Source organism: Oncorhynchus masou, chromosome 21 (assembly GCF_036934945.1).
Source record: "Oncorhynchus masou masou isolate Uvic2021 chromosome 21, UVic_Omas_1.1, whole genome shotgun sequence".
NCBI classification, from domain to species: domain Eukaryota; kingdom Metazoa; phylum Chordata; class Actinopteri; order Salmoniformes; family Salmonidae; genus Oncorhynchus; species Oncorhynchus masou.
The window spans coordinates 57,254,250-57,264,792 of NC_088232.1; positions in this window are offsets into that span (position 1 = coordinate 57,254,250).

A 10,543-nucleotide genomic window follows, 5' to 3' on the forward strand; every position below is an offset into this window, starting at 1 on the left:
TCTGCTGTTAGCTAGTTGGGGAGAGGAGGTGAAGTTCTGCTGTTAGCTAGTTGGGGAGGAGGAGGTGAAGTTCTGCTGTTAGCTAGATGGGGAGGAGGTGATGTTCTGCTGTTAGCTAGTTGGGGAGGAGGTGGTGATGTTCTGCTGTTAGCTAGTTGGGGAGGAGGAGGTGGAGTCCTGCTGTTAGCTAGTTGGGGAGAGGAGGTGCAGTTCTGCTGTTAGCTAGTTGGGGAGAGGAGGTGCAGTTCTGCTGTTAGCTAGTTGGGGAGAGGAGGTGCAGTTCTGCTGTTAGCTAGTTGGGGAGGAGGTGGTGAAGTTCTGCTGTTAGCTAGTTGGGGAGGAGGAGGTGAAGTTCTGCTGTTAGCTAGTTGGGGAGAGGAGGTGAAGTTCTGCTGTTAGCTAGTTGGGGAGGAGGAGGTGAAGTTCTGCTGTTAGCTAGTTGGGGAGGAGGAGGTGAAGTTCTGCTGTTAGCTAGTTGGGGAGGAGGAGGAGGTGGAGTTCTGCTGTTAGCTAGTTGGGGAGGAGGAGGTGAAGTTCCGCTGTTAGCTAGTTGGGGAGGAGGAGGAGGTGGAGTTCTGCTGTTAGCTATTTGGGGAGGAGGAGGAGGTGGAGTTCTGCTGTTAGCTAGTTGGGGAGGAGGAGGTGAAGTTCTGCTGTTAGCTAGTTGGGGAGGAGGAGGTGAAGTTCTGCTGTTAGCTAGTTGGGGAGAGGAGGAGGGGAAGTTCTGCTGTTAGCTAGTTGTAGAGAGGAGGAGGTGAAGTTCTGCTGTTAGCTAGTTGTAGAGAGGAGGAGGTGAAGTTCTGCTGTTAGCTAGTTGGGGAGGAGGTGAAGTTCTGCTGTTAGCTAGTTGGGGAGAGGAAAGGGTGAAGTTCTGCTGTTAGCTAGTTGAGGAGGAGGAGGTGAAGTTCTGCTGTTAGCTAGTTGGCGAGAGGAGGAGGTGAAGTTCTGCTGTTAGCTAGTTGGGGAGAGGAGGAGGTGAAGTTCTGCTGTTAGCTAGTTGGGGAGGAGGAGGTGAAGTTCTGCTGTTAGCTAGTTGGGGAGAGGAGGAGGTGAAGTTCTGCTGTTAGCTAGTTGAGGAGGAGGAGGTGAAGTTCTGCTGTTAGCTAGTTGGGAGAGGAGGAGGTGAAGTTCTGCTGTTAGCTAGTTGGGGAGGAGGAGGTGAAGATCTGCTGTTAGCTGTTGGGGAGGAGGTGGAGTCCTGCTGTTAGCTAGTTGGGGAGAGGAGGAGGTGAAGTTCTGCTGTTAGCTAGTTTGGGAGGAGGAGGTGGAAGTTGGGGTGAGGAGGAGGTCAAGTTCTGCTGTTAGCTAGTTGGGGAGGAGGAGATGAAGTTCTGCTGTTAGCTAGTTGGGGAGAGGAGGAGGTGAAGTTCTGCTGCTAGCTAGTTGGGGAGAGGAGGAGGTGAAGTTCTGCTGTTAGCTAGTTGGGGAGAGGAGGAGGGGAAGTTCTGCTGTTAGCTAGTTGGGGAGGAGGTGAAGTTCTGCTGTTAGCTAGTTGGGTAGAGGAGGAGGTGAAGTTCTGCTGTTAGCTAGTTGGGGAGAGGAGGAGGTGAAGTTCTGCTGTTAGCTAGTTGGGGAGGAGGAGGTGAAGTTCTGCTGTTAGCTAGTTGGGGAGGAGGAGGTGAAGTTCTGCTGTTAGCTAGTTGGGGAGGAGGTGAAGTTCTGCTGTTAGCTAGTTGGGGAGAGGAAAGGGTGAAGTTCTGCTGTTAGCTAGTTGAGGAGGAGGAGGTGAAGTTCTGCTGTTAGCTAGTTAGGGAGAGGAGGAGGTGAAGTTCTGCTGTTAGCTAGTTGGGGAGAGGAGGAGGTGAAGTTCTGCTGTTAGCTAGTTGGGGAGGAGGAGGTGAAGTTCTGCTGTTAGCTAGTTGGGGAGAGGAGGAGGTGAAGTTCTGCTGTTAGCTAGTTGAGGAGGAGGAGGTGAAGTTCTGCTGTTAGCTAGTTGGGGAGAGGAGGAGGTGAAGTTCTGCTGTTAGCTAGTTGGGGAGGAGGAGGTGAAGTTCTGCTGTTAGCTAGTTGGGGAGGAGGAGGTGAAGTTCTGCTGTTAGCTAGTTGGGGAGGAGGAGGTGAAGTTCTGCTGTTAGCTAGTTGGGGAGGAGGAGGTGAAGTTCTGCTGTTAGCTAGTTGGGGAGGAGGAGGAGGTGGAGTTCTGCTGTTAGCTAGTTGGGGAGGAGGAGGTGAAGTTCTGCTGTTAGCTAGTTGGGGAGGAGGAGGAGGTGGAGTTCTGCTGTTAGCTATTTGGGGAGGAGGAGGAGGTGGAGTTCTGCTGTTAGCTAGTTGGGGAGGAGGAGGTGAAGTTCTGCTGTTAGCTAGTTGGGGAGGAGGAGGTGAAGTTCTGCTGTTAGCTAGTTGGGGAGAGGAGGAGGTGAAGTTCTGCTGTTAGCTAGTTGTAGAGAGGAGGAGGTGAAGTTCTGCTGTTAGCTATTTGTAGAGAGGAGGAGGTGAAGTTCTGCTGTTAGCTAGTTGGGGAGGAGGTGAAGTTCTGCTGTTAGCTAGTTGGGGAGAGGAGGAGGTGAAGTTCTGCTGTTAGCTAGTTGAGGAGGAGGAGGTGAAGTTCTGCTGTTAGCTAGTTGGGGAGAGGAGGAGGTGAAGTTCTGCTGTTAGCTAGTTGGGGAGAGGAGGAGGTGAAGTTCTGCTGTTAGCTAGTTGGGGAGGAGGAGGTGAAGTTCTGCTGTTAGCTAGTTGGGGAGAGGAGGAGGTGAAGTTCTGCTGTTAGCTAGTTGAGGAGGAGGAGGTGAAGTTCTGCTGTTAGCTAGTTGGGGAGAGGAGGAGGTGAAGTTCTGCTGTTAGCTAGTTGGGGAGGAGGAGGTGAAGTTCTGCTGTTAGCTAGTTGGGGAGGAGGAGGTGAAGTTCTGCTGTTAGCTAGTTGGGGAGGAGGTGAAGTTCTGCTGTTAGCTAGTTGGGGAGAGGAGGAGGTGAAGTTCTGCTGTTAGCTAGTTGGGGAGAGGAGGAGGTGAAGTTCTGCTGTTAGCTAGTTGGGGAGGAGGAGGTGAAGTTCTGCTGTTAGCTAGTTGGGGAGGAGGAGGAGGTGGAGTTCTGCTGTTAGCTAGTTGGGGAGGAGGAGGTGAAGTTCTGCTGTTAGCTAGTTGGGGAGGAGGAGGTGGAGTTCTGCTGTTAGCTAGTTGGGGAGGAGGAGGTGAGTTCTGCTGTTAGCTAGTTGGGGAGGAGGAGGTGAAGTTCTGCTGTTAGCTAGTTGGGGAGGAGGTGGAGTCCTGCTGTTAGCTAGTTGGGGAGAGGAGGAGGTGAAGTTCTGCTGTTAGCTAGTTTGGGGGAGGAGGTGGAGTTCTGCTGTTAGCTAGTTGGGGAGAGGAGGAGGTCAAGTTCTGCTGTTAGCTAGTTGGGGGAGGAGGAGGTGAAGTTCTGCTGTTAGCTAGTTGGGGAGAGGAGGAGGTGAAGTTCTGCTGCTAGCTAGTTGGGGAGAGGAGGAGGTGAAGTTCTGCTGTTAGCTAGTTGGGGAGAGGAGGAGGGGAAGTTCTGCTGTTAGCTAGTTGGGGAGGAGGTGAAGTTCTGCTGTTAGCTAGTTGGGGAGAGGAGGAGGTGAAGTTCTGCTGTTAGCTAGTTGGGGAGAGGAGGAGGTGAAGTTCTGCTGTTAGCTAGTTGGGGAGGAGGAGGTGAAGTTCTGCTGTTAGCTAGTTGGGGAGGAGGAGGTGAAGTTCTGCTGTTAGCTAGTTGGGGAGGAGGTGAAGTTCTGCTGTTAGCTAGTTGGGGAGGAGGTGAAGTTCTGCTGTTAGCTAGTTGGGGAGAGGAGGAGGTGAAGTTCTGCTGTTAGCTAGTTGTAGAGGAGGTGAAGTTCTGCTGTTAGCTAGTTGGGGAGGAGGAGGTGAAGTTCTGCTGTTAGCTAGTTGGGGGGAGGAGGAGGTGAAGTTCTGCTGTTAGCTAGTTGGGGAGGAGGAGGTGAAGTTCTGCTTTTAGCTATTTGGGGGGAGGAGGTGAAGTTATGCTGTTAGCTAGTTGGGAAGGAGGTGAAGTTCTGCTGTTAGCTAGTTGGGGAGGAGGAGGTGAAGTTCTGCGGTTAGCTAGTTGGGGAGGAGGAGGTGAAGTTCTGCTGTTAGCTAATTGGGGAGGAGGAGGTGAAGTTCTGCTGTTAGCTAGTTGGGGAGAGGAGGAGGTGAAGTTCTGCTGTTAGCTAGTTGGGGAGATGAGGAGGTGAAGTTCTGCTGTTAGCTAGTTGGGGAGGAGGTGGAGTCCTGCTGTTAGCTAGTTGGGGAGAGGAGGAGGTGAAGTTCTGCTGTTCTGGAGTTCTGCTGTTAGCTAGTTGGGGTGAGGAGGAGGTCAAGTTCTGCTGTTAGCTAGTTGGGGAGGAGGAGGTGAAGTTCTGCTGTTAGCTAGTTGGGGAGAGGAGGAGGTGAAGTTCTGCTGCTAGCTAGTTGGGGGAGGAGGAGGTGAAGTTCTGCTGTTAGCTAGTTGGGGAGAGGAGGAGGGAAGTTCTGCTGTTAGCTAGTTGAGGAGGAGGAGGTGAAGTTCTGCTGTTAGCTAGTTGGGGAGAGGAGGAGGTGAAGTTCTGCTGTTAGCTAGTTGGGGAGTTCTGCTGTTAGAGTTGGAGGAGGTGAAGTTCTGCTGTTAGCTAGTTGGGGAGGAGGAGGTGAAGTTCTGCTGTTAGCTAGTTGGTTCTGCTTTTAGCTATTTGGGGGGAGGAGGTGAAGTTCTGCTGTTAGCTAGTTGGGGAGGAGGAGGTGAAGTTCTGCTGTTAGCTAGTTGGGGAGGAGGAGGTGAAGTTCTGCTTTTAGCTATTTGGGGGGAGGAGGTGAAGTTATGCTGTTAGCTAGTTGGGAAGGAGGTGAAGTTCTGCTGTTAGCTAGTTGGGGAGGAGGAGGTGAAGTTCTGCGGTTAGCTAGTTGGGGAGGAGGAGGTGAAGTTCTGCTGTTAGCTAATTGGGGAGGAGGAGGTGAAGTTCTGCTGTTAGCTAGTTGGGGAGAGGAGGAGGTGAAGTTCTGCTGTTAGCTAGTTGGGGAGATGAGGAGGTGAAGTTCTGCTGTTAGCTAGTTGGGGAGGAGGTGGAGTCCTGCTGTTAGCTAGTTGGGGAGAGGAGGAGGTGAAGTTCTGCTGTTAGCTAGTTTGGGAGGAGGAGGTGGAGTTCTGCTGTTAGCTAGTTGGGGTGAGGAGGAGGTCAAGTTCTGCTGTTAGCTAGTTGGGGAGGAGGAGGTGAAGTTCTGCTGTTAGCTAGTTGGGGAGAGGAGGAGGTGAAGTTCTGCTGCTAGCTAGTTGGGGAGAGGAGGAGGTGAAGTTCTGCTGTTAGCTAGTTGGGGAGAGGAGGAGGGGAAGTTCTGCTGTTAGCTAGTTGAGGAGGAGGAGGTGAAGTTCTGCTGTTAGCTAGTTGGGGAGGAAGAGGTGAAGTTCTGCTGTTAGCTAGTTGGGGAGAGGAGGAGGTGAAGTTCTGCTGTTAGCTAGTTGGGGAGAGGAGGAGGTGGAGTTCTGCTGTTAGCTAGTTGGGGAGGAGGAGGTGAAGTTCTGCTGTTAGCTAGTTGGGGAGGAGGAGGTGAAGTTCTGCTGTTAGCTAGTTGGGGAGAGGAGGAGGTGAAGTTCTGCTGTTAGCTAGTTGGGGAGGAGGTGGAGTCCTGCTGTTAGCTAGTTGGGGAGAGGAGGAGGTGACGTTCTGCTGTTAGCTAGTTGGGGAGGAGGAGGTGGAGTTCTGCTGTTAGCTAGTTGGGGTGAGGAGGAGGTCAAGTTCTGCTGTTAGCTAGTTGGGGAGGAGGAGGTGAAGTTCTGCTGTTAGCTAGTTGGGGAGGAGGAGGTGAAGTTCTGCTGTTAGCTAGTTGGGGAGAGGAGGAGGTGAAGTTCTGCTGTTAGCTAGTTGGGGAGGAGGAGGTGAAGTTCTGCTGTTAGCTAGTTGGGGAGGAGGTGGAGTCCTGCTGTTAGCTAGTTGGGGAGAGGAGGAGGTGAAGTTCTGCTGTTAGCTAGTTTGGGAGGAGGAGGTGGAGTTCTGCTGTTAGCTAGTTGGGGTGAGGAGGAGGTCAAGTTCTGCTGTTAGCTAGTTGGGGAGGAGGAGGTGAAGTTCTGCTGTTAGCTAGTTGGGGAGAGGAGGAGGTGAAGTTCTGCTGCTAGCTAGTTGGGGAGAGGAGGAGGTGAAGTTCTGCTGTTAGCTAGTTGGGGAGAGGAGGAGGAAGTTCTGCTGTTAGCTAGTTGGGGAGGAGGTGAAGTTCTGCTGTTAGCTAGTTGGGGAGAGGAGGAGGTGAAGTTCTGCTGTTAGCTAGTTGGGGAGAGGAGGAGGTGAAGTTCTGCTGTTAGCTAGTTGGGGAGGAGGAGGTGAAGTTCTGCTGTTAGCTAGTTGGGGAGGAGGAGGTGAAGTTCTGCTGTTAGCTAGTTGGGGAGGAGGTGAAGTTCTGCTGTTAGCTAGTTGGGGAGAGGAGGAGGTGAAGTTCTGCTGTTAGCTAGTTGGGGAGAGGAGGAGGTGAAGTTCTGCTGTTAGCTAGTTGTAGAGGAGGTGAAGTTCTGCTGTTAGCTAGTTGGGGAGGAGGAGGTGAAGTTCTGCTGTTAGCTAGTTGGGGAGGAGGAGGTGAAGTTCTGCTGTTAGCTAGTTGGGGAGGAGGAGGTGAAGTTCTGCTTTTAGCTATTTGGGGGGAGGAGGTGAAGTTATGCTGTTAGCTAGTTGGGAAGGAGGTGAAGTTCTGCTGTTAGCTAGTTGGGGAGGAGGAGGTGAAGTTCTGCGGTTAGCTAGTTGGGGAGGAGGAGGTGAAGTTCTGCTGTTAGCTAATTGGGGAGGAGGAGGTGAAGTTCTGCTGTTAGCTAGTTGGGGAGAGGAGGAGGTGAAGTTCTGCTGTTAGCTAGTTGGGGAGATGAGGAGGTGAAGTTCTGCTGTTAGCTAGTTGGGGAGGAGGTGGAGTCTGCTGTTAGCTAGTTGGGGAGAGGAGGAGGTGAAGTTCTGCTGTTAGCTAGTTTGGGAGGAGGAGGTGGAGTTCTGCTGTTAGCTAGTTGGGGTGAGGAGGAGGTCAAGTTCTGCTGTTAGCTAGTTGGGGAGGAGGAGGTGAAGTTCTGCTGTTAGCTAGTTGGGGAGAGGAGGAGGTGAAGTTCTGCTGCTAGCTAGTTGGGGAGAGGAGGAGGTGAAGTTCTGCTGTTAGCTAGTTGGGGAGAGGAGGAGGGGAAGTTCTGCTGTTAGCTAGTTGGGGAGGAGGAGGTGAAGTTCTGCTGTTAGCTAGTTGGGGAGAGGAGGAGGTGAAGTTCTGCTGTTAGCTAGTTGGGGAGAGGAGGAGGTGAAGTTCTGCTGTTAGCTAGTTGGAGGAGGTGAGTTCTGCTGTTAGCTAGTTGGGGAGGAGGAGGTGAAGTTCTGCTGTTAGCTAGTTGGGGAGGAGGAGGTGAAGTTCTGCTGTTAGCTAGTTGGGGAGGAGGAGGTGAAGTTCTGCTTTTAGCTATTTAGTTGGGGTTAGAGTTGGGAGGAGGTGAAGTTCTGCTGTTAGCTAGTTGGGGAGGAGGAGGTGAAGTTCTGCTGTTAGCTAGTTGGGGAGGAGGAGGTGAAGTTCTGCTGTTAGCTAGTTGGGGAGGAGGAGGTGAAGTTCTGCTGTTAGCTAGTTGGGGAGAGGAGGAGGTGAAGTTCTGCTGTTAGCTAGTTGGGGAGAGGAGGAGGTGAAGTTCTGCTGTTAGCTAGTTGGGGAGGAGGTGGAGTCCTGCTGTTAGCTAGTTGGGGAGAGGAGGAGGTGTAGTTCTGCTGTTAGCTAGTTGGGGGAGGAGGAGGTGAAGTTCTGCTGTTAGCTAGTTGGGGTGAGGAGGAGGTCAAGTTCTGCTGTTAGCTAGTTGGGGAGGAGGAGGTGAAGTTCTGCTGTTAGCTAGTTGGGGAGAGGAGGAGGTGAAGTTCTGCTGTTAGCTAGTTGGGGGAGGAGGAGGTGAAGTTCTGCTGTTAGCTAGTTGGGGAGAGGAGGAGGGGAAGTTCTGCTGTTAGCTAGTTGAGGAGGAGGAGGTGAAGTTCTGCTGTTAGCTAGTTGGGGAGGAAGAGGTGAAGTTCTGCTGTTAGCTAGTTGGGGAGAGGAGGAGGTGAAGTTCTGCTGTTAGCTAGTTGGGGAGAGGAGGAGGTGGAGTTCTGCTGTTAGCTAGTTGGGGAGGAGGAGGTGAAGTTCTGCTGTTAGCTAGTTGGGGAGGAGGAGGTGAAGTTCTGCTGTTAGCTAGTTGGGGAGAGGAGGAGGTGAAGTTCTGCTGTTAGCTAGTTGGGGAGGAGGTGGAGTCCTGCTGTTAGCTAGTTGGGGAGAGGAGGAGAAGTTCTGCTGTTAGCTAGTTGGGGAGGAGGAGGTGGAGTTCTGCTGTTAGCTAGTTGGGGTGAGGAGGAGGTGAAGTTCTGCTGTTAGCTAGTTGGGGAGGAGGAGGTGAAGTTCTGCTGTTAGCTAGTTGGGGAGGAGGAGGTGAAGTTCTGCTGTTAGCTAGTTGGGGAGAGGAGGAGGTGAAGTTCTGCTGTTAGCTAGTTGGGGAGGAGGAGGTGAGTTCTGCTGTTAGCTAGTTGGGGAGGAGGTTCTGCTGTTAGCTAGTTGGGGAGAGGAGGAGGTGAAGTTCTGCTGTTAGCTAGTTTGGGAGGAGGAGGTGAAGTTCTGCTGTTAGCTAGTTGGGGTGAGGAGGAGGTGAAGTTCTGCTGTTAGCTAGTTGGGGAGGAGGAGGTGAAGTTCTGCTGTTAGCTAGTTGGGGAGAGGAGGAGGTGAAGTTCTGCTGTTAGCTAGTTGGGGAAGTTCTGCTGTTAGCTAGTTGGGGAGGAGGTGAAGTTCTGCTGTTAGCTAGTTGGGGAGAGGAGGAGGTGAAGTTCTGCTGTTAGCTAGTTGGGGAGGAGGTGAAGTTCTGCTGTTAGCTAGTTGGGGAGGAGGAGGTGAAGTTCTGCTGTTAGCTAGTTGGGGAGGAGGAGGTGAAGTTCTGCTGTTAGCTAGTTGGGGAGGAGGAGGTGAAGTTCTGCTTTTAGCTATTTGGGGGGAGGAGGTGAAGTTATGCTGTTAGCTAGTTGGGAAGGAGGTGAAGTTCTGCTGTTAGCTAGTTGGGGAGGAGGAGGTGAAGTTCTGCGGTTAGCTAGTTGGGGAGGAGGAGGTGAAGTTCTGCTGTTAGCTAATTGGGGAGGAGGAGGTGAAGTTCTGCTGTTAGCTAGTTGGGGAGAGGAGGAGGTGAAGTTCTGCTGTTAGCTAGTTGGGGAGATGAGGAGGTGAAGTTCTGCTGTTAGCTAGTTGGGGAGGAGGTGGAGTCCTGCTGTTAGCTAGTTGGGGAGAGGAGGAGGTGAAGTTCTGCTGTTAGCTAGTTTGGGAGGAGGAGGTGGAGTTCTGCTGTTAGCTAGTTGGGGTGAGGAGGAGGTCAAGTTCTGCTGTTAGCTAGTTGGGGAGGAGGAGGTGAAGTTCTGCTGTTAGCTAGTTGGGGAGAGGAGGAGGTGAAGTTCTGCTGCTAGCTAGTTGGGGAGAGGAGGAGGTGAAGTTCTGCTGTTAGCTAGTTGGGGAGAGGAGGAGGGGAAGTTCTGCTGTTAGCTAGTTGAGGAGGAGGAGGTGAAGTTCTGCTGTTAGCTAGTTGGGGAGGAAGAGGTGAAGTTCTGCTGTTAGCTAGTTGGGGAGAGGAGGAGGTGAAGTTCTGCTGTTAGCTAGTTGGGGAGAGGAGGAGGTGGAGTTCTGCTGTTAGCTAGTTGGGGAGGAGGAGGTGAAGTTCTGCTGTTAGCTAGTTGGGGAGGAGGAGGTGAAGTTCTGCTGTTAGCTAGTTGGGGAGAGGAGGAGGTGAAGTTCTGCTGTTAGCTAGTTGGGGAGGAGGTGGAGTCCTGCTGTTAGCTAGTTGGGGAGAGGAGGAGGTGACGTTCTGCTGTTAGCTAGTTGGGGAGGAGGAGGTGGAGTTCTGCTGTTAGCTAGTTGGGGTGAGGAGGAGGTCAAGTTCTGCTGTTAGCTAGTTGGGGAGGAGGAGGTGAAGTTCTGCTGTTAGCTAGTTGGGGAGGAGGAGGTGAAGTTCTGCTGTTAGCTAGTTGGGGAGGAGGAGGTGAAGTTCTGCTGTTAGCTAGTTGGGGAGGAGGAGGTGAAGTTCTGCTGTTAGCTAGTTGGGGAGAGGAGGAGGTGAAGTTCTGCTGTTAGCTAGTTGGGGAGAGGAGGAGGTGAAGTTCTGCTGTTAGCTAGTTGGGGAGGAGGTGGAGTTCTGCTGTTAGCTAGTTGGGGAGAGGAGGAGGTGAAGTTCTGCTGTTAGCTAGTTGGGGAGGAGGAGGTGGAGTTCTGCTGTTAGCTAGTTGGGGTGAGGAGGAGGTCAAGTTCTGCTGTTAGCTAGTTGGGGAGGAGGAGGTGAAGTTCTGCTGTTAGCTAGTTGGGGAGAGGAGAAGGTGAAGTTCTGCTGTTAGCTAGTTGGGGAGAGGAGGAGGTGAAGTTCTGCTGCTAGCTAGTTGGGGAGAGGAGGAGGTGAAGTTCTGCTGTTAGCTAGTTGGGGAGAGGAGGAGGTGAAGTTCTGCTGTTAGCTAGTTGAGGAGGAGGAGGTGAAGTTCTGCTGTTAGCTAGTTGGGGAGAAGGAGGTGAAGTTCTGCTGTTAGCTAGTTGGGGAGAGGAGGAGGTGAAGTTCTGCTGTTAGCTAGTTGGGGAGAGGAGGAGGTGAAGTTCTGCTGTTAGCTAGTTGGGGAGGAGGAGGTGAAGTTCTGCTGTTA